Raw genomic sequence first — 24,253 nt, 5'->3', positions numbered from 1 at the left:
CATCCCTTATCTTCACTCTATCATTTTAAGAACTAAAGATACTATATAGTATATGTTTATGAAGGTAGCAAATATGAAAAACATCCTGAAATATTGTATTATTTGTCCAAAATCCATATTAGTAACAACAGACTAGCACAAAGTGTGATGGACAATGTTACTGTATAGACTATCGATTAAAAGTTTCAGCATTGATGAAATTACTAATGTAAGTTTCAGTGTATTTATTTTGTTTCTAAAATTTCTACATGACACAAAAAAATAGGTAAAAGGATTAAGAATATGAATAAAAAATTGGATGTTGGTCTTGGCGTGTGCTGAAATAACAACAGTTAACCCTTCGAGTTATTTTGCAACATGCTGGCCATATCCCTGGCACTCAAAGGATTAAAAGGGCTGGTTTTATACTTGGTTGCGCATATCTGATAGATTTCAACATTAAATTCATACACAGATTCACACACATTTTCTTTACCTCTACACCAAGCATGTCAAACTTGTGGCCCATGAGCCGCATGCGGCCCACAATGAATATCTACGCGGCACGGTGAACCGCGAGTTTGACATGCTTACTAAGGCAGAATAGGCACCTGCTCTCCCCACATGCAGGTGCCTACACTGCTAAAATTTAACCGGCTGGGGAGGAGAGGACACTGGCCGCAGGGAGCTCAGTCTTCCTGCTCCTCACTGCTCCCTTGCGCTCGCCCTCTGTAGTGATGCCAGGTGTTTGAATATGATGTAATTCCTGCACCTGTCATCACTAAATGGCATGCATGAGGGAGCAGTGAGGAGCAGGAATGGAGACCTCCCGAGAGAAGATCCCCACTGGACCCCAGGGAGAGGCCCCACACCAGCTCCCAAAGGTAGGGAACAATAAATAAAATGATGTGTGTGCAGAATATGTAAATGTGTGTGTAAGTGTGTGTGTTACTGTCAGTGAGTGTGTGTGTCTGTCAGGGAATGTGTGTCTGTGTGTATGTCAGTGTGTTTGTGTGTCTGTCAGTGAGTGTGTCTGTCAGTGTCTGTCTGTCAGTGTGTGTGTGCCTGTCAGTGTGTGTGTCTGTCAGAGAGTGTGTGTGTCTGTCAGTGTGTGTGTGTGTGTCTGTCTGTCAGGGTGTGTGTCTGTCAGTCAGTGAGTGTGTGTGTGTCTGTCTGTCAAAGAGTGTGTGTGTCTGTCAGTGTGGGTGTCTGTCAGTGTGTGTTTGTGTGTGTCTGTCAGTGTGTGTGTGTCTGTCAGAGAGTTTGTGTGTGTGTCTGTCAGAGAGTGTGTGTGTCTGTCAGAGAGTGTGCCTGTCAGTCAGTGAGTGAGTGTGTGTGTGTGTCTGTCAGAGAGTGTGTGTGTCTGTTAATGTGTGTGTGTGTTTTCTGTAAGTGTATGTGTGTCTGTTAGTCAGTGTGTGTGTGTGTGTGTGTGTCTGTCAGAGAGTGAGTGTGTGTGTGTATGTCAGTGTGTGTTTATGTCTGTTAGTCAGAGAGTGTGTGTGTGTCTGTCAGAGAGTTTGCCTGTCAGTCAGTCAGTGAGTGAGTGTGTGTGTCTGTTAATTTGTGTGTGTGTCTGTAAGTGTATGTGTGTCTGTTAGTCAGTAAGTGTATGTGTCTGTCAGAGAGTGATTGTGTGTGTGTATGTCAGTGTGTGTTTGTGTCTGTTAGTCAGTGAGTGTGTGTCTGTCAGTGAGTGTGTATGTCTGTCAGTGAGTGTGTATGTCTGTCAGTGAGTGTGTGTGTGTGTGTGTGTGTCTGTCAGTAAGTGTGTGTCTGTCAGAGAGTGAGTGTGTGTGTCTGTAAATGAGTATGTATGTTAGTAAGTGTGTGTGTGTCTCTGTCAGTGAGTGTGTGTGTGTCTGTCAGTGAGTGTGTGTGTGTCTGTCAGTTTGTGTGTGTCTGTCAGTGAGTGTGTGTTGGTCAGTGCTGCGATGGCCGCGGCTGGACAGTGGAGAACCTAAATGTGCATGGAGGCATGCAACGCCACGTCACATTCTGACGTGATGTCAATGTGCTCCACCTTCACAGGGTTTCAAGGAGTAGCGCGAGGATCCGCTTTGGCACAGGGTGCGGACGGCATCATTGGGGGTATACCAGAGGCTGGACTCTGGAGTCGCATACTGGCAGCAGCAATGTGAGTGGAGTCTGCTTGTTGGCTAATATTGTTTTTTTTTTTTTTTTTTAAACAAGGGTTTAGTAGAGGGGGGTGCTGGGCTTTAGTAAGAGAGGGGGATGCTGTTTTTTTTATATACTGTAATTTCAAAACAAATCTACGTTTCTATGAAAATTTAAGGTGTTTTGTTTTTTGCAGGCCACAAAAACCTTTGCTAGCCCGTGCCAGCCTTTGAGTTTGACATGCTTGCTCTACATCAACCCCATTTATGCTAGGCACTGATAATACTGCTACATTGGTTGCCTGTTACTAATCAGCTTTCAAAAGATTGAATGAGAGGTACCATACATAATTCTCAATTTTTTTTTAAATCAAATTTCACAATTATTAAAATCTCGCTGTCAAAGCTATATATCACTTCTGAGAATTTCCTACAAGAAAGCACACTGTCAAGGCTATATATCACTTCTGAGAATTTCAAAGAAAGAAATCTTTATGAAATACTTAAACTGACAATGACCTCAATTGAATTGGTTTCAATACGCATCAGAAAGGATTCCATGACCTGTAAGAAAAAGTACTTTTTACATGATTTATCTATACAAATTCCCATAGACTTTAGTGGTGACCTCTGTAGATAAAGCATCTGAAGTATTTTTCTAATAGAAAATCACAGATGCTTAATTAATCAAATCAAGGCCTATGTTGGAATTTCAAAACACAATCATTATCATGCAATAAAGTTGTTACTACTTTCTTTTATGGTCAAGTTCAAAGTTGACAAAACTCAAGAAAAGGCTGACCTTATATCTTCATCGTTTTATCAAAAGTACAAATACTGTCTGAGCCAAGGTGCATGTATATGGCTGAAGGATTCTGTAATGTAATTAGGTAGCGAGGAGTTTATCTAATTTTATTTAGATATACTTCATTTTAAAACCATCTATTGCCTTTAAAAACTTGAGGAAAGGATTATTATATTAAAAAAATGTTTAATAGATAATGTACTCAGCATGTATCTGAGATAAAAAGACACCCAATTAGTATATTGAAGAGACTTGTAAAACACCACAGAAGCACCAAAGGCACTTTAAGGGGGGTGGCAAAAAAGTGCCGTGGCAGATGCCCTGTTAGCCTCTTTCATGGGGGGGGGGCAAGAGCTAGCCAACTGTCCACCTCAGGGACCCCCAAGGCTTTAAAATGCTCCCCGTGTGGCCGAGGGGAAGTGGTCGCAGCGCATGGGAGCCCTCTGAGCTCTTCCTGCTCAGCTCCCTTGCGCCCCGCATCACCCGGCTCCCGGCATCCACTGAGCGGTGCGCGAGGGAGCTGAGCAGGAGGATTACAGCTCCCTCGCTGCCACAACTGAAAGCCTGCATGCCCTGCCACCCAGCCAGCCCAGCCAGAGCAGCAGCCAGCCAGCCCAACCAGAGCAGCAGCCAGCTAGCCTAGCCCACCACCAGACCAGTAGCCCAGTAGCCAAGCAGCCAGCTCCATTGAACCCTGGGGGAAGAATACACTCCCAAAGGTAGAGAGGATTAAAATTTATATTTTTAAAATATCTATAATACTTTGTAAGTTTGTGAATGTGTCAGTATCAGGGTGTCTGTCAGTGAATGTGTGTGTCTGTCAGTGAGTGTGTGTGTGTGGGGGGTGTCTGTCAGTGAGTGTGTGTGTGTGCGCCTGTCAGTGAATGTGTGTGCCTGTCAGTGAATGTGTGTGTGTCTGTCAGTGAATGTGTGCATGTGTGAATCTGAGAGTGTGTAGTTGCTGCTACCCAGGAGTGATGGGAGTGAGCACAGGGCTATTTTTTGTAACTGTATTTGAATCTGAGAGTGTATGCCTGTCAGCCAAACTGTGTGTTTGTCTTAAATAGGTAGAGGTGGGGAAAATTTAGATGGGGTGGGGGGTGCCTGAGTTTTGACATGCCTAGGGCAGCACATATCCAAAATACACCACTGAGTGTAACTTACCCACTGACTGCATTCCCAAAAGGTATGTGCTTGTGTGTGTGTTTTTTGAGGAGGTAACTGTGTGTATTCTTTTTTATGAGGGTGTAAATGTATGGATGTGTGTGTGTTTCTGATGGTCTAATTGCATGTGTTTGTTTTTTGTGGGAATGTAATGTGTGTTTCTAAAGTGTGTACATGTATGTGAGTGTGTCTTTGACGGAGTAATTGTGTATGTGTGTTTTTTAATTAATAAAGGATGAATATTTATGAAACCCTCAGTAATTTGTACAATTTAAATGTTTGTGATTTGTCTGTGTGTTATGTTGGTGACTGTGATATTTGTGCTTTGCCTGTGTGTTATGTGGATGACTGTGATGTTTGTGTTTTGTTTGTGTGTCACATGTGTGTGACTTTTGTTGTGGTCATGTTGCTGTCCTTGGATAGTTGTGAGTGATAATTTAGCTGGCTATATGTGGTAAGTAATTTTAGTTTTTATTCAATTGTGATTTTTATTGAGGTTTACAGGATGTAAACAGTGAGTCACAGTTACGTTTTCACCTCAAGAAACATATCCACTTTTGACATAAACATTCTATTGAAACTTTTTGGTATACAGGATATTCCAACTTCACCCTGTTTACAATCGGATGTTTGTCAAAAAGTTGCACCTGCTTTTCAATATAAATAATATAAACTAGTTTTGTAGTGATTTATGGAACTTTTCTGTTTGAATGTATTTTATTTTTTCTCTTATGCTCCTCCCTGTGATGTCATGTCCATATACTGTATAATTATGCAAATTAGTATGGCTGCTATTTTTTTTTCCAATAAAGATGGCAACCTTAACCACAATCCAGACTGCAAAAGCAGAATTGTAACTAAGCAGTGGTAAAATATGTATGACTGCTACAGCTCCTGGTGCTCTAATGCATTGAGAGAGGTGGTCAATTAACTGATGAAATAGTTGAAAATAAAAAGTACTGACATTTTGTACAGCACAGCTGATAGATAAGCAAGCAATATATATATACAAATATAAAAACAACAACAAGCCTGATGTGAAATGGTGGTGCAGATGCTTGCTATGTCTATAAATGACTTTTGCTGCTAGGCAGGCAAATTGTGCCATAGGGGGTCATTGTAGGCATTCTGGAGGGAGTAAAGGGCAAAGGGGGAGGAAACACTCTGGGGAAAGCCTTACATTTCCTGTTCCCCATTGACGGGTACCTACTGTCTTTGCCACTTACTGCCCCTCTACTGAATTAATCATTTGGTATTTCTAAAGCCTCTTGTCATGTAACTATAATCTGTAAGACTTGGTAGCAGAAAGCTGGTAATCAAAGGATCTAGGACTCAATCATAATATTGTATGCACAGCTTTACAGGCCCATAATCAGTGCTTCATCCTGTGAGTAGGCAACCTTTGGCACTCCAGATGTTTTGGACTACATCTCCTTTACAGTCATAATGCTGTCAAAGCATCAGGGTATATGTAGTCCGCAACACAACACAGAGTGCTGATCATTGCCTAATCCGGCTCTAGCCCTTAGTCACCCTGTAACAAAACTGCTTGTCTCTACAGAAAACATTTTAAAGATGCAGAACAGTAAAACCCATACTTGGAGCAAAGTAGTTCATATTGTTCGTGTCCTTTTAGTCAATAACACAATGTATACATCATGTAAGAGTACCAATCACTGCTAAAATATGTCCTCTTCTGATTTATTGCTGTTAAAAAGGTTTTGTTGCAGTCAACAAAAATGTCAATTGCAAACAGTGGTCTGTGTGGGACAAACAATAGCTGTTATAGATTTTATAAATGAATGGGATTTTATTGAGTTTTAACAGCATTTTTTGTTTGAATATACAATTGTGGCTATTTCCTTGTGATATGGACACATCACACTTTTATTAAGTATTTATCTCACAAACTACCAATTAAGGTAAAACAGTGATGCAAATATAATATCTTTGGCGTAATAAAGTGCACTGTGTAAACACATAATAAAGTGTGAAATAGTGTGATAAAACATTACATTAAAAAAAGCTTGTACATTCAGATCAAAGCACTCTCAGATATCAAACATGTAAGGTTAATCATACAACAAGAGATAAACATGGGAAAAAGATGGCTTATAGTGTATTATTTAATATAATGTGAAAGAAATACAAAAAAGGCAAGACAGACACTCACAAGGGAAAAAGCACAAAATAAATTGTGCCATATTTGCATTGTCACTTCGTTTTGGTAAGGTGAATGCTGTAAATTTGGAGAATCTTTCTATTTGCAGTCTCAGACGTTCATAAGGTTCATAAACTTTCGTTCCAATGGGCTGGAAGGATAGAAGTTAGCTCAGCAATTCACATCAAATTCAGCAGATTCCCTTTAACTTTGTCCACCAAATTGGTGATTTGCTCACTGCGGCTCATCTTCTGTCAAAACTTTGTCAAGATCTGTTGAAAGAGTCTTGAAAGAAGACGAAAAGCATTGAGCAAATCACGAATATGAACAAACTCAAAGGGACTCTGGCAAATGTGCGGTAAACTGCAGAACGAACTACTTTCCTATTGACTATTTTAGACAAATTAAAAATTTACTTTGAATACCTGGCAAATTTTCATTTGATTGAATAACCCTTAATGAATTGTGTTGCAATGAAATTCCCATTGCAATATATAAACTGAAAAAAAAGGTTTTGAGGAATGTCGCAGATCTGCTTTTTTAGCCTACATTTCCAATATGATACAATGTCTATTAAAAACAGCATATGAATTACATAGTTGTATGTATGAAAATGTGAAAACCCCAGTTTTTGTTGCAAAAAAAAACAAAAAAAAAAATGTAATTGCATTGTAGGGAATACTTATAGGTGTGTGTTAAAAATAAATATCCGTCATGATTTTGTCTGCAGTTTCATTCTCCTTTTTTTTGATAACAGAAGATGGCACTTGGTGGGATTAAGTGGGCAGAGTCCAGAAAGACTGGGTTGAAAGGCAGTACCAGACCAGCTTTAATCTTTACCAGCTGCCACTGATAAGGACTAAATCCAAATATCTAATAAATACAAAAGAAGCGTACTTATATCTGAACACAATTGCTCCCACAGTGCTAACAAAATATATTGATGACACTATTTCCTATTGGAACGTAAGTTGGTTATGTAATGCACAAGTTCCTTTAAAGAATAATAAGCAACCAAATTATCCACTTCAAACAAACTCATTTTATGTGCAGCTAACTATAGACAGTAATATATCCTTCACCTAGTCTCAATAACTGCAAAGTATAAATTAGCTGAATTTGGGCTACGCGTGTGTTGAATCAGTGATTGACAGATCCTAAATTTATGTGTCAAATTTGCATATGTCAGATTATAAATACAGCAGAGTAAATCATCCCATTGTAAGTATATTAGAAATCCATTCACATCGGGCTACAAGCGCACATACACTAATTGGACATAGTTACACTCATTAACAATTTCTCCTTTGCTGTTATCTGTCTTAGCCATTTAATAGAGTTTGAATGTGTATGTATCACAGCTAAACGTTTATTCTGTTTAGGTGTATGAGTTTTAAATTGCAATTACTAATTAAATACTAATTAAAATAGTTTTTCGAGAGCAGTACATATTGCCTGACCATCGTTAATTTGTATTTATTGTTTGTTATGTAACAATATTGTCTGTACATCGCTGTATTACGCATATGATATACTTTTGGCATGACATGGAGTATTTGACAATGATTTTAGATAGCTTTGCATTTTTGGGTTAAGACCTGTTCAGCCCTATTTTTATATATGTTTTAAATATATATTGTATAGCTTTGTTATGTGACACTTTCTATAGATTAGAACTTGACTATGTTAGTAAAGTATAAGAGATTTTCATTCTTGTTTTTTTGTTTTTGTTTTTTGGGTGGGGGCGGGGGTAATCCCACTTTTATTAATCTTTAATCTTGCCAAGAAGAAATCAAATTTACACCTGGAGCTGATTTGACTCTTCATCATGTTCATTAACACTTACTACACTTATGATACCTGTTGATGTATCTTGTTAATTTAAATCTATAAATCTATAGGGTCATTTTCTGAGATCATTACACAAATGCATTCTAAAGAGGAAAGGACTACAAACTGAAAGTGAAATAAAATCAAACAGAAACATCACTTTTAAAGTTATACAATATTATCAAGTTAAAACTTTACATATAATATGTTCTGTTAGGCTATTTAAATCTGAGTTTTAGCTGAGGCAGCAGGACACATTCTTTATTTGATCAATTTACTTTATGTTCACTTCATAATTCTAAGGGCCAGCAGTCCTTGTTAAAGGGGCATTCTGAGCACCATAACCACTACCGTTATTTGTAGCTGGTGTTGGTTATGGTGCTACGTGTCTACAAATACTGTTCTCTTGTCCAGTCACACTGCTCATGAGGAAATTACCCTTCGTACATATTAAATGCAAATGATTCCAATCTATAATTGGTTGTACGTTCTTGGCTAACCTGCCTCCCAGGCTTTTCAGCTTATACTTGTCACTAAAGGTTAAACAGATCCATAGACATGTGGCACTATAACCACTGCAACGAGCTGTAATGTTATGGTGCTTGGGGTATCTATTTAACCTCTTCTATCCCAATAATGGTATACTCATGCAAATATTTTTTTTTTGCATCTCAAGAAATGGAAAAAGGGGATTTTAGTCATAAATCCTCAATTACCGTTCCCCTTTGTGTGACTTTGGGTTTTAAACACATTTCTCTCTGAGCTCCTTTCTGTAACTTCATATTTCTATAGATTCTAAATGATGTATTAACAGCGATCTATACACAAATACCCCTTTATCCTACATTAATACGCTAGCTGTGCATCACATTTGTCATTTAAATAAGATGCTGCATTTCTTTAAATAAATAATGGTTGGGAAGAGGTTAACCAGTGCCTCCTCTGAATGCTTATACACCATTGACAAGACTATGAAGTAAGAGAGAGTGCCACTATTAATATAGTTTCCTAAAAGATTGCACACCTAAGATGAACATGGGTTTTTCTACAGTAGACAAATAAATTGTTACTGTCACTTGCCATTGTCAGGTGTCTTTGTCAAGCATCAAAGAGCTTTACAAAAATCTTTGATGAGGTTGAAGCATTGCAGCTATGTAGGGACCTAATAAAATGGAGTGCTAAACACTGTTGAGGTGCAGTTAACTGATTCTTGGATGGCCTGAAATTTAGTTTTGCTTGCGCATCAGCCAGTTATCACCTCCAGGGTGATGAAGTTCTTCTCAGGACATTGTCTTGAGTCTATACTGTTTTCTTGAGAATCTTTTAGATTTTTCCCATTGAGTTCTTTAATGGCCTTATGTATATTATTTTCTTTGGAATTTTTTTATGATCTTAATTGCTTAATAACTGAGTAGTTGAAAAGCTTTCACAATTATTGTTACATATTCTATTATATGCTGCATGCTATTTCACTTTATTGACCTGCTTGCCTTCAGTTATTCCCTGCCTGGGAGCCTAGGGTTAATTGGACCTTTCCTAATACTATCTAAAAGGTTTTGCAGCAGTAAATATTTATGTCTATTGGATATTATATGATTATAGGTTCTAACCTTTTTTTAATTGGCATATATGGACGATAAAAGTAATTATGTATTAGATAAGATAATTGCCTTAAATTCCTAACTGATTAATTTTAGGTATCACTAAACCACAATATATTTGATGCTTCATTCTACATGTATGTGGTAGCAATGTATCACTTTATCGAAAAAATGCTATGCTATCTTTTTAACAAAAAACTTTCTTGGAAGTGGAGTGTTAAATCTTTTGTTCTGATGTTTTTGGTATAGAATTCACGATATTTCTATAAACAGTTCAAATTCAGGTTAAGAAATCTAAATGGGGCTAATAACATTCCCTGCCCACAAGTTAGATCAAAGCTACTAATGTTGAGACGTAGAACACATCTCACATAGAATACCTTACAAATGCCCTGGATCTGGTGGGACAGTTTTGATTTAGTAGCCCAGCCATGCAGACTGCAAAGGAAGGGATGGCAACGGGAACAAGGGTGCAATAGCCTCTTGACCACTTGCATACAGGTTTGGCTGGTCACAGCCTCACAGCACCATTAATTAAATCTGGAGCTGCAGTGGGATGTCTGTTGGCAATGTACTGCAGGCATGGGATACACGCAGTGATTATGCAGGGACTTTGCTAATCCAGCACTTTGGGTGTGTGAGCTCCTGGCTTGGCCTACGGGGATATTTTCATGTGAAAATAAATGTCCAATAATTTGTACTTATTTCTATACAAAAAGATGGCAGTTTTTCTCTTGCCAACCCGCATTCTTTTCAGTTATCCACTACTGGAGATGCCAGAGAAAGCATTAGTGAGCATTACTAAATGTACTAAACTGTGCATGTTTTTTTTTTTTTTAATTTAGGATGCCCTAATGGGCATTACTAATTAGTAACACCCCCACCATTTTAAACTTTAAAAGCAAGCAATAAACTTTGATTGGACCGTTTACCAGCTTAGAGGGCATGTGTGTGCTCTGAGCTGAGAGGAGGGGATGGGAGGGTGTGGGGATAAACAGAGGCAAGGAGGGGATAAAAAAAATAAAAAAAAATTAAATAGCAATGCAGGTAGGTGGGAATGGTGGTTCAGAGCTTCCACTTGCAAGCATGCTCCCAATGCTCCAGCAGGGGGAAGATGTATTTGATGCACATAATTAAACTAGCCAGGAATGCAACTAAAGTGCAAATATCTCTGTATGTACAGTGTTTCAAGCTGAAACGTTACATATATAGACTCTATATTATAGAGTAATACCACACATGCTATGTGAATCATCAGTGATACAAACTGCATCACAAACAAGCCCCTACAAAAGCACTGACTAAGTCACCGCCCCCCATCAACAAATTAAGAACCCCCAGTGTTAGCAAATATGGTATGTAAATCATTTCAGTGAAACACATCATCTATATACTATGTTTTTATTTACTGATATTTGTTAAGAAAACTCAGAACACAAAAGCTCCATTTAGAATCCCACAAATCCTATGCCAAACAGTTTTTAAGTCAATAATTGTTCGCATCTCTGCTATCTTTGCTGGAAGGCCCTTTCATTGATCCTATTTTGGTAATTACTTCCCCTGACCTGTCAACCTTCAGCTTTGAAAATAAAATAAAAAAAAAGACTTATTGCATTCCTACTGTCCTCTTTATTCTTTTGTACATTTTCTCAATACATATAACAAGAAAATATATCACATTATTTTGCCTAAATGCTTCACATTGTAAAAATATGTATGTATTTTCAATTCTTTGCACATATAACCTTTAAGAAAAAGACAAGTTGAGCTTAATGCTACATTTTACGAGTGCTATTGTATTTTGTTATAATCTCAAGAGAACAATCGTGGCTTCATCTTGAGAAAAACACCTCTAATAAAAATTTTCCTAAAATAAATTCAATTTAAAATTTTGGTCTAAAACACTTAAGGAGTTTTTTTTATGCATTTTAATTTGCATTCACAGACACACCAAGCTTTTAGAATACTATACAACATGTTGATTATGTGGCATAATATATTAAACAGAACTGTTCATGTCTAGATTTTTTTTTTTAAGTTATATTCTATAATGAAACACAAGATTGTTTAATTCCTTTTTATTATACTTAATACAACAATACAACAGGCTGATTTTTTATTTTTTTTATCTTTTCAAGATCATATGAAGTTAATGAAAAACTGACATGATTTGGTATAATAATTAAAATAAAAGAATACATAGCCATCGTGTTTATTATTTTAAAAAGCATACATATGAGTAAATATGTAATATTTACTCTTTTTGGTGCATCTCCTGGTTTCTCCTTGCTGTATGGGGTCTGTGTTAGCCTCTTTGATCAAAGTACAGCTTATGTGATCAAAAACATACTTCTAATCAAAAGTCGGTATGCATTTAAAAATCTTGAAAACATGAGCAAGCATAGGTATTTTTAAAATGCCCTCTGTGATGGCTTAACACCTTCTCATTTGCACAGAATCTGCAGTCAGTCCTTGTCCACCCATTGGTTTCAAATAGAGCACTATTGTATGCCTTCAACCCCATCTCCATTTAAAATATGTATGTATTCAAATATTTGTCTGATTCTATCTAAAATTAAAATGCATTTTCTGTTACTTGATAATGTTTTGTGTTTTTGGTTTTACAATACAATCCCTTTAAAATCTGTGTTTTTATATACGCCTCTCGTTCTATTTTCCGTCTACTAAAGAATTCATGCTTAGTTTGGTCAGGGTTAGCTAGGGTTAGGGTTAGTTAGGGTAAATGTTATTTAGGGTTAGACAAGGTTAGCTAGGGTAAGCTACAGTTAGAAATAGCATCGAATTGCATGTTAAAATTAGGACATATTACTCATTTGATCCTATAAGTTCCCCAAAGAACTGGCACTGGGGTATTGCTGTAGGAAGGAGAATACATATCTCTGGTCTGGTTTTAATAGCAAGATGCACAATGCCTCTGTTTAATATATTTGTGGAAAAAATAAAAAGTATAATTGGCTAAATTTGTCAGAATTTTGTATACATATAGCAAAGTGAAAATACTCTAAATTACTCATTTTTGAGTCAAGTTGTCTTCATTTATATATTTGCCATAACACATTTACACAAATAAGCTGAAAGTTTAAACTGAAATTGGCATAGCTGTGTTATTACTCTATAATGTCTCACAAATCTCACAATAATCTACATGGGAGTATTTCTGGGATTGATTGAGTAGCAGAATACAATCTGAGATACATGGTCTGTGAATTTCCAGATGAAATTCAAACATATGTAAAAAAAACTACAATTAAATAAATGTAACTTGCAGATTTAGTTTAGTTGGCGAATGAAAAGAGTTAAATGCATTTAGTTAAATGCAGTTTAATTCTAGTGGAGTCCAATTATGATACAGTTGTATGTTTGTGAAGAAGTTTTGGACTCTGTGACTGCTAACAGTCTCAGAAGAACAAATGCTTTACTCTGTGCAATATTTCTTCTATAACTTCCAAAAAATAATTAACATCCTAAATATTTACTGGGCATTTACTAATGGAACACTCCTGAACACTACTGAAAATGTATAATTTTGTAGCTATGGCCCCAAGGAAAACATAAATGTATGTAATGGATGCAGTGTGTGTAAAGTGGAAGCAACATGTGTATAGTGGACGAAGTGTGTGTGTGATAGATGTAGCATGTGTAGTGGATGTAGTGTGTGTAGTGGATGTAGTGCATTTATAGTGAGTGCAGAGAGTATGTACAGTAGATGCAAACATTGTGTGTGTAGAGGATGTAGTGTGTGTGTGTATAGTGGATGCAGTATGTATGTAGTGGATGCAGTGTGTGTAGTAGATACAGTGTGTATGTTTGTGTAGTGGATGCAGCGTGTGTGTATGGAAAGGGCATGCAGTGTATGTGTGATGGATGCAGTGTGTGTGTATATGTGTGTAATGTATGCAGTGTCTATAGTGGATGTAGAGGATGTGTTTGTGTAGTTGTTGCAGTATGTGTTTGCACAGTGGATGCAGCATATATGGTGGATGCAGAGTGTGCTTGTGTGTGTTTGTACAGTGGATGCAGTGTGTGTTTGTAAATATGTGAAGTAGGATTCGCGCTGTGCTCTGATGGCAAAAAGCTATTTGTTTTTTGATGAAATTAAAATTGAATTTTATCCCCCTTCCCTATCTCTGATCTGTTGCCAGGGAGAGGGGCATTACACTCCTTGGTGGTCCAGGCTGCCAGCTGCATTACAGTGAAGGCTAAGCACATGCCATCTTTTTCGTCCAGCAGAACCTCTCCCTCTCTTGCAAGCTCTTCTTGCATGCTGTGCCTTAGTAATCCATTGCAACACTCTCACAGCCAGGTTCATGCAAGCTAGTGAGGACCTGCCAGAGGGGGAAGATGGCATGTGCTGGGCAGCCTCTTCACTATATATGATAGGATACAGTAAGTAGCCCGGGGGCCGGCAGGGGCATATAAACTATATGGACAAAAATGTGTGTGGAGAGTTCCTCTTATTGAATTCATAGATAGATTGGTCATTTATCAATCAGGAATAATACATTAATCTATTTGGAGTTTTGCACTAGTTGTGTACAAATTATCATAAGCAAGATTAACTGTATACATTTATTTATATTGTTGAATTCATACTTTTGCTGTGTAATTTTAATATTTAGGTTGTCAGAAGAAATTCCTATCTATCCTTTAAAAAATATTTGTAATATGCACGGGTGTTTTAATGTAAAAGCAAGCAACTTTAGTGGAACAAACACATAAAGAGATTTTAGAAAAATGCAACTAAAAAACATCACATTAAAAAGTAATATGAATTAGATTGCTCTTTCTATCTTTGAAAGTTACGAATAAAAATATTTTTTGCTGATATTATTATTATTATATTATTTATATAGCGCCAACAAATTCTGCAGCGCTTTACAGTGGGTGGACGAACAGACATGTAGTTGTAACCAGACAAGTTGGACACACAGGAACAGAGGGGTTGAGGATCCTGCTCAGTGGGCTTACGTGCTAGAGGGAGTGGGGTAAAGTGACACAGAAGGTAGGGATAGTATCAGACTAATGACATTTGCAAGAGAGGAAGCTATTAACAGCTTAATTGATACGCTTTTATGAAGAAGTGGGTTTTTAATGATTTTTTAAAGGAGTGGAGACTGGGTGAGCATCTAACGGAGGAGGGAAGTGAGTTCCACAGGAACGGTGCAGTCCTCGAGAACTCTTTAAGGCGCGCATCAGAGGTGGGAGTACAGACAGAAAATATACGTAAGTCTTCAGCAGAGCGTAAGGGCCTAGGCGGGACATACTTGTGTATTAGGGAGGATAGATAGGTGGGAGCAGCATTATGTAGAGATTTGAAAGCAAGAACCAGAATTTTAAAATGAGCCCTATATCTTACAGGAAGCCAATGTAGGGACTGACAGAAGAGTGAGGAATGGGCAGTGCAGACGGACAGGAAGATGAGCCTCACCGCCGCATTCATTATGGACTGTAACGGTGCGAGTTGGGAGCACATAAGACCACTGGGAAGCAGATTACAGTAGTCAAGATGAGAAAGGACAGTGGAATTGACCAGCACCTTAGTCACATCTGGCGTTAAGTAGGGTCGGATGCGCGCAATGTTTTTGAGATGGAATCGGCAGGATTTGGTGATAGACTGAACATGAAGCATGAAGGAAAGGTTGGAGTCAAAGAGAACACCTAGGCAGCGAGCAATGTTGACTTGGAGGGAAAGAGACACAGGAGTAGCAACACTTGAGGGAGGGAGAAACTACCAGAATTTCTATTTTGGTCAAGTTGAGTTTAAGGAAGTGGGCAGCCATCCAGTTAGAAATAGCAGAGAGGCAGTCAGAGACACTAGTCAAGAGGGATGGGAAGAGATCAGGAGAGCACAGATAGATTTGTGTGTCATCCTCATTGAAATGATATTGGAAGCCAAAGGGTTCCCCAAGGGAGTTTACCAATGAGGCAGTATAAATGGAGAACAGTAGGGGACCAAGGACTGAACCTTAGGGGACACCAACAGAGAGGAGTTGTGGAGAAGAAGTAGAGCCAGAGAAAGAAAGACTGAAAGAGCGCTGTGAGAGGTAGGAGGAGCACCAGGAGAGAGCAATATCTTGTAGACTGATATTGCGGAGGATGAGAAGAAGCTGTAGATGATCAACAGTGTCAAAAGCCGCAGAAAGGTCAAGGAGAATTAGGATGGAGTAGTAAACACGAGATTTTGCAGCGAGTAGATCATTGGATACTTTGGTCAGTGCCTTTTCTACAGAGTGCTTAGCGCGGAAACCAGACTGAAGCGGGTCTAGCAGAGAATTGGACTTGAGGTAATGATAGCTTCATAATCATCATTACAACTACTAAGCCAACCAAATTTAAAGAAAAAATTATGAAAATGTATTTATATTTTGTATACTGCATAATTACATGTATTAAATAAAACATATAATTCCATGTTAAAACATCATCCGGGGGGGGGCAGGGCCGGGCCGCCAAGCAGAGCGGTCGCAGGGTGGCTGAGCTCCTGCAAATGCAGACATTTTAACCCCTTAAGGACCAAACTTCTGGAATAAAAGGGAATCATGACGTGTCAGGCATGTCATGTGTCCTTAAGGGGTTAAAGCTTCTGAAACATGCCTTTAAGCAACCAACTCACCCACTACTGCGGCCCTCGATGAACATAGGTTACCGGAACCAGGGAGAGGCTTGCTCCCTGAGTTTTAGTCCCCTGGAGGGGAGATATCTGCAGCAACGAGCGGAACCTTCCCTGGCGGTGAGTGGAGTGGACGGCTGCCGCTCCACTATCCCGCCTAACGGAGCCTGACAGCAACTCTACACCTGTGCGGTCCCGGTCCCGTTCCCCCCCCCCTCTGGACCGGGGGGGTGATCCCGGTCCACACCCGGTGACCGCGAGCGTGAGGCAGAGGGGCCCGATTGCTGCCTCCAAAATGGCGGGCGCCATGTGCGCAGACAGCAGGAGGTAAATCATCTCCCTCCCAAGATTCCAGCTAAAATGGCTCCTACCTCCTGATCCCAGCCATCGCGGCCACTTAAGCCAGCAAGGAGAGGCACAGCTGACCAGAACAAGCCGGAAACAGCGGCTGCATGGGAGAGACGGAGCGGTGGGCAACAACCTTCCCTGCCAGGAGCGAGTGTGCCAGCTGCCGGTGCGACACCTGTACTGGAGGACTGAACAGGCGCTCACACAACACCCAGCCTGCAACAAGTCTGCCCGAACTGCGGACTCTCACGGTCTGTACTCCACGACACACCCGATGACAGACTGAAAAGCTACCCACTATTGTGGATCCGACCAGGACCCTGCTATATAATTTTCACCCAGCCTGGTTGCCACAGGCATAGACTTAGGACAGTATTCAAACGGTCCAAGACAGCACCCGGACTAATTACTGATACTAGACAACAACTACCCAGCTGTCCACAGCTCCTAAGTCAGCACTGCCGACCGTACCACTCTGGGGCCTACCTAAGATGGCGGATGCTAATGTCACACGTATTGTTTAGCGCATGATTTCCTTTATTAGAATTTCAGTAAGCCTGTCTCACAAGCCTGTTATTCACAAGCCTGTTATTCATAAGTTGACAAGCAGATTTCTTATTTAGCTTGAACATAACTGTTCTAGAACGTACAGCAACTATTCTCTTATGCAGTCAAAGTTATCATTAAGCATGCTTACTTTTCTAAGATAACTATTTCATGTTAAGACTCAGATGCATGTCACACGATCTCCCTTTTGTCACTCTTCTGACTCTTACTTTTTGACTTTCATGATAATTATTTAAACGAGAATGTAATCTGTTGTTAACCCTCATATATGTTCTACTTTTAAAAAAATGTGCAGTACTTCTCATGTCATGATACTGTTTTAAACTTTTACTGGTATGAAGCTTGATACGGCTATCGTGGCTATTCAAGTGTAATGTAATGCTTGCACAACAAAAATAAAGAATTAAAAAAAAAAAAAAAACATCATCCGACCAATAAATGGATTTAATAAGAAATTTAATTTATAGCAAATATATTGATGTGTTTTTTATTACAATGGTAGTTCTGCATTTTTGTTCCGGGAGTTTGAGAATTGCTAGGACAAGCAGAAAGAGCTAATTTCAACAAAAAAACATTATTAAGACAAATTCTATCCGAACGATGCAGCATTCAATATTTCCTCTTTATGTTTCATTTGTTCATTATCACATATGCTGAAATGGGATAATGGTAATGACTTTTCTAAGTGTTTGCAGAGTTATGGAGAGGAGTACTTTACTTGACAATCCCAATGTCTATAACAGGTGCATAAAATGCAAAGGCAATGAAAGATTGATTGTTTTGCTTAATTATAATGGTTGTGAATATATCAACGTGTAGAATGGGCAGTATTCTCCAGTAGTGCTATACGTATGTATGATCCACTACAGCAGGACCATTCAAGCGTGGCTGTGCAGATGTTATTAGATTATATTTCCCAGAATTATTAACATCTGGAATGGCAAGAACGGGCACGACTGGTCTAAACTGCAGAACAACAAATCTGATTTGAGAGACGGGTTCTGTGAATTAATTTAAAATATATTAATGCAAAAGGCACTCCAATAAAATAATTCTTTTAGATGTATGATAAAAAATGTATTTAAAATATTTAAATAGATGCAAAGTTGATGCATTATAAATAAGAGAATTAGAATTCCTGTTTTAATAAGTCTTGGATGTATTCCCCAGTGGTACGCAGTACAGTATGTTGCTTTAAAAGGACGGGTAAAATCTGTTAAAGTAAACAATATCTGAATATCATTATCAGCCCAATGAACATCATTTTCACACACACTGTAGTTTCATGATTTCCAAAATATATTTGAATTGTAAAAGATGAAACGAGAAAAAAAAAAAAAAACATGTTTTAAAAGCAACAAAGTTAGGAAAAAGGGATATTGATATTAGTTAATATTTGGAACTTCAAAAAACTTATATTCATGTAAAAACGTATATTAAAAAAAAAAAAAAAAACAAGAAACTAGGTAGGCAGACAAAATTGACAAAAAAATAGTTGTAATCAACCTTAAAGTGTTTTAATATCATTTAACTAAAGCAAAATATTTAAAGAGGAACTATCACATAATATCATGTTTAATTTTCATTATGTTTAACTAATATATATATATATATGTGTGAGGTGTGAAAAATTAAATTAAATGTAGAAATCTACACCTGTTTATCCTACAGCGGTGCACCTCCATCTTAGCTCAGTGTCAACCATTATACAATCTATTTTTTTTTTGATACCTGGAATTCAATTCAGAAAAAAATTCAGAAGTGAAACAATGTTTCTACTTCTCCTCTTCATTTACAATGATTGCCCTGTCTTTGTCATGTCTGAACTAGACTGTGATGTAATTTGCTGTCAATCTTAATATATATTTAAAAGAAAACAGAGCATTACATATGGTTAGCACAAGTGTAAAGTGATTTTCACTGTTTTGTTCAATAATATTAATTCTAGAGAAGTGACATTCCCCCTTTCAATATGATCTCACTAGGGTATTTTGAAATGTAATTAAACACCAATCAAAATGCTCGTATTGTAGGAACTGTGATTTGGGCATGGTTTGCATAATTGTCTAGCTTACTACACAGTTATAGGAGAGATGAATGCCCTTCAAGCTTCAGTAGAGTGGAATGAACAAGAAAGGCTAGTGTAGTGGAGCTTCCAAGATCTTGGCGGTCAACAGTTGGCATAATATTTTTGACTGCCCTAGTCGGGCAAGAAAAGTGGGAGTTGTGAAGTGACAATAACACACAATGATGTCCTCATCGTAGTGGACAATCTTGTCTATGTATTGTGGAACTCCTGTAGCATGTTTAATCCATGAGATATGTAAACATTAATTTTCAGTGGCAATGTTGTTATTGATAAATCATACACATACACAGCAATCCATCTACTGTGGCTATCTTTCTTTCTAATGGGTTAACTTAATAACATTCTCTATATCTTTTCAATGTTTACAAACCAATGCAGCTTTAACAGTTCAACTACTATACTGCACTAACTTATTACAAAGTACAATAACCAAAATGGCATTCTATAAAGACTAGAGAAGGTCCTGCAAATAGGTTGCCACTAAATAAAGTAGACCAAGTTTAAATAATTAATACTCATGTATTCTAAAGTCAGACAATTCAAGTAATTGTAAAATGCAATAAAAAGGGATTATAGTCACTACATGGCAAGCCGTGGTGACTTAAATGCTTTACTTGTAAAATTATGGACCCAAAAGCTAATTTAGGAAAAACAGTCAACTCAAGACACAAAAAAGAAAGCCATTGGTAACCCTTCATATTGTGCTGTTTAGGGAATAAAACGTTTTAAAATAAAAAATTCAAAGGGACATAGAATGGGTCCATCAACCACCCCCCCCCCCCTCTCCCACCCCCAGCACCCCAAATAAATACTTGTTTCCCCTGCAAATCCAAAAAAAGAGGAATTCCTTCTTGACATCAAAGTAGCAATCAGATTTCTTATTGGATAAACAAGCAGTTATTACCACTCATATTGACATTTATAGCATGAAAATGATGTTTTGGAAAAAACATTCAGGTCTTTTTTTTCCACATATTACAGACATTTACTCGATTTGATAAAACAACAGAGAATCACACTTCTTTATTGTTCTTACAAAGGAGGACCGTGTAAAACTAACATGAATCATCTTGAAGACAAAAAAAACGCACCTATTGTGATAAGACACAAAACCGAACAGAATTCAAACATGTATCCAATAAAAGCTTCACTGAATTAGGGTTAAAACCAGAGCTATAGTCTTTTTATGCTAGACTGACTAAAATTGTAAACAAAGAATTGCAGTAATCTAATCTTATGCAAACAAAAGCTTGAGTCATAATACTGGTGGTTCAAAATCTCAATGAAAACAAGAAATTGGATGCTTGTTAAAGAAGTAAAAATAGACTTACAAAACAGGCAAACAATTAAAAAGATTTTTTTGTGTTTGTTTTACAGATTGCATTGTATATCCCTTTTCATCTCATCTATTAAAATACAAATTAAAGGCAAACATTAGGGTTTTTGAAGAGCTGAATAATTATAAAATAATGCAGTTCTTGACATTAAGGAAATAACACTTTGTACATGCAAGATTCTGTTTTATTTAACCACTTTGCTACCACGGTCTTGTTGTAAGTAATGATACAATAATTGTAGTAACTTGATGGAATTTCTGGGAATGCAACTCTTTAAATACACCACTAGAATGTAAAACCAGGAATCTGTGCCTACTCGTTTAACCCCAACTTGGCATTTGCAATATTTCAACCGATCTCATAGAGTCCCTCAACGATTTCACCTTGGTCTTCCTTTTTCCCTCTACTGCCTCTCTTGGTAAACATATTAGTTCTTTTGGATTCCAGTACCAGTTATATGACTATGACTTTTAGCACTAGTAGAATTGCACAGCCTCACTGTCAGTCAGACAACTGGTCATATTACTTCCTGGTTTGGTTAGCTCAGTGGAGCTAAACTCCAGAGGCAGAAATTTCTCAGAACGTTGCAAAGACATCTTATTGAGCTGCATTGTGAAGTCTAAAATTGGACAACCACAGAAAGTCTGGATGGGGTTAGAAGGGGAGAACTGTTTTAGATATACCTCAAATAAGGCATTCATAATTAAATGCATACATGCTTTCTACTAAACATTGTTTTTTCTTTTTCTTTGTATATTGGCAGTGGAGTGTCCCTTTAAACTTAATATTTTAAACTAAACATTTTATTATTTTAAAAATTTTATAATCCTGTGTTGATCTTTCTGCAAATTGATGGTACACTAATCATAATCCTTGCATGCACACTGTCTTGTTGTTACCTTTGAGTCTGGTCTCACTTTTGCTACTCTTTACCTCCACTGTCACCAAATCCTGTCTTTTTTACCTTTAAACATTTGCCTTTTTCATACACAAGATGCTACAAAGGAGGAGAGTTACAACACGGTTGGGAAGACCATACAGTGGTTTCACAGGACAGGTTCCACTCAGAACAGGCCTCGCCATGGTCAACCAAAGAAGTTGAGTGCACGTGCTCCGCGCCATATCCAGGGGTTGTCTTTGGGAAATAGACGTATGAGTGCTGCCAGCACTGCATCAACTTGGTCTGCATGGCTGTCATCCCAGAAGGAAGCCTCTTCTAAAGATGATGCACAAGAAAGCCCACAAACAGTTTGCTGAAGACAAGCAGACTAAGGACATCGATTCCTGTGGTCCGACCAAGATAAACGTATTTGATTCAGATGATGTCAAGCATGTGTGGTGGCAACCAGGTGAAAAGTACAAAGACAAGGGTGTCTTGCCTACAGTCAAGCATGGTGGTGGGAGTATCATAGTCTGGGCCTGCATGAGTGCTGACAGCATTGGGGAGCTATAGTTCATTGAGGGAACCATGAATGAATGCTAACATATACTGCGACATACTGGAGCAAAGCATGATCCCCTCCCTTTGGAGACTGGGCTGCAGGGCAGTATTCCAACATGATAATGACCCCAAACACACCTCCAAGGCGACCACTGCCTTGCTAAAGAAGCTGAAGGTAAAGGTGATGGACTGGCCAAGCATTTCTCCAGACCTAAACCCTATTGAGCATCTGTGGGGCATCCTCAAACAGAAGGTGGGGGAGCGCAAGCTCCATGATGTCGTCATGGAGGAGTTTAAGAGGACTCCAGTGGCAACCTGTGAAGTTCTGGTGAACTCCATGCCCATGTGGGTTAAGGCAATGCTGGAAATAATGGTGGCCTCACAAAATATTGACACTTTTGGCCCAATTTGGTGCAAACTGTTACAACATTGATGGCTGTGTGTTGAGTTATTTTAAAGGGACAGCAAATTTACACTGTTATACAGGCTGTACACTTACTACTTTACATTGTGGCAGAGTATCATTTTTTCAGTGTTGTCACATGAAAAGATATAATAAAATATTTACAAAAATGTAAGGGATGTACTCACTTTTGGGAGATACTGTACATATATTTGCATAGTGAACAGCAGTACTAGTTCAGCATGACTTTATGGCTAAATAGATTGAGCTTTATGTGCTAAACTGTATGCAAAACAAGCTGCCTTGCATATATATGTTTTTGCAAAGGAGAGAGGTTTAGTGTCATGTTGGAGTTTATTTAATAAACAGTAAATTAAGGTGACAGAACTCTAGAATTAAAGTTGAAACAGCCAAGTTAATTAAACTGTTAAAGCTAGCCACATTGAGATATTTTTGCAAGTTGGTTCCCATTTACCAGCCTTAAGAATTTTCCTCTAAATTTTTATTTGCATACTGAGGCAATGTAGTCAGGAAACCATACATAATTATTGCACTGTCAAATTGCATGTTTATTAAAGAGTTATCAAACATTTGTTTAATTAAGCTTCATTAAAGTCAGGATAACCATAAGGAAATACTAAAGGCAAGTCAAGTGATCATCAACAGTATTGGGCTAACTACAACAAAAATAAACTAATAAACAATTTAAAAAAAAGGTTATATGAAATGTACAGTGAATTGTAAAAAACTAAAGAAAGTTAAAAACTAAATGTAACATTTAAATCAGATGAGTTTGCGATTTTTTCCAATTTGCCTATTTTTATCTCAATTTTGCAAGTCAGTTTTCAATTCATTGTGAGTCATATTTTGCTAAATTATCGTAATTGTTGTAAAGAAGACGTAATCAGCAAGTTACTATTTTAAAGTACCATCATTTCTAGCAGGTGCTCAATACATGAGCAAATAGTTAATTCATGTCAAGCTCTGCCCCAATCCATCTCAACAATTCTGAATTTAAAGGGACACTATAGTCACCAAAGTGAATTTCAGATTAATGAAGCAGTTTTGGTGTATAGATCATGCCCCCGCAGTCTCACAGCACAATTCTCTACCATTTAGGAGTTAAGCAGCCCTAGCTATACCTCCCTGCATGTGACTTACACAGCCTTCCTAAACACTTCCTGTAAAGAGTCATTTAATGTTTACACTTCCTTTATTGCAAATTCTATTTAATTTAGAATGTCTTATCTCCTGCACTGTTAAGAGCTTGCTAGACCCAGCAGGAGCCTTCTGTGTGTGATTAAAGTTCAATTCACAGAGCAGGAGATAAAAACTTTCAAAGTAAGTTAAATCTGATTTAAAATGTAACTATTTTGTTTTAATGTAGGTTGTGTCAGTCACAGTCAGAGGAGGTGTGACTAGAGCTGCAGAATCAGAAACAAAAGTGATTTAGCTCCTTAATGGCAGTGAATTGAGCAGCAAAACTTCAGAGGAATGATATATACACTAAAACCTCTTCATTAAGCTAAAGTTATTTTGGTGACTATAGTGTGCCTTTAACTTTAAATTTACTTGGCCCTATCTTGTTTCATAGACAGGCAGACAAATCAGCAGACAGACAGGCAGATAAATTAACAGACAAGCAGAATGATAGAGAGGTAAACAAACTTGAAATGACACAAGTATACATTTCAGACAAATACAAACATACCAAAAAAATATATTTTCTGTTTTAATTAAACCTCAGGGACAACACAACTACCCAATTAACTGTACTTTT

At 37.8% G+C, this 24,253-nt stretch overlaps 1 protein-coding gene across 3 annotated transcripts in view; it reads right to left on the bottom strand.

Moving 5' to 3' along the window:
• The window catches only part of CADM2 (cell adhesion molecule 2), a 1,213,566-nt gene that overhangs the window by 1,059,697 nt on the left and 129,616 nt on the right, over positions 1 to 24,253 (bottom strand). The gene's annotated exons all lie outside the window — the stretch shown is intronic.

This window comes from Pelobates fuscus, chromosome 1, assembly GCF_036172605.1.
Source record: "Pelobates fuscus isolate aPelFus1 chromosome 1, aPelFus1.pri, whole genome shotgun sequence".
Classification (NCBI taxonomy): domain Eukaryota; kingdom Metazoa; phylum Chordata; class Amphibia; order Anura; family Pelobatidae; genus Pelobates; species Pelobates fuscus.
This window is presented reverse-complemented; position numbering and strand designations above follow the sequence as displayed.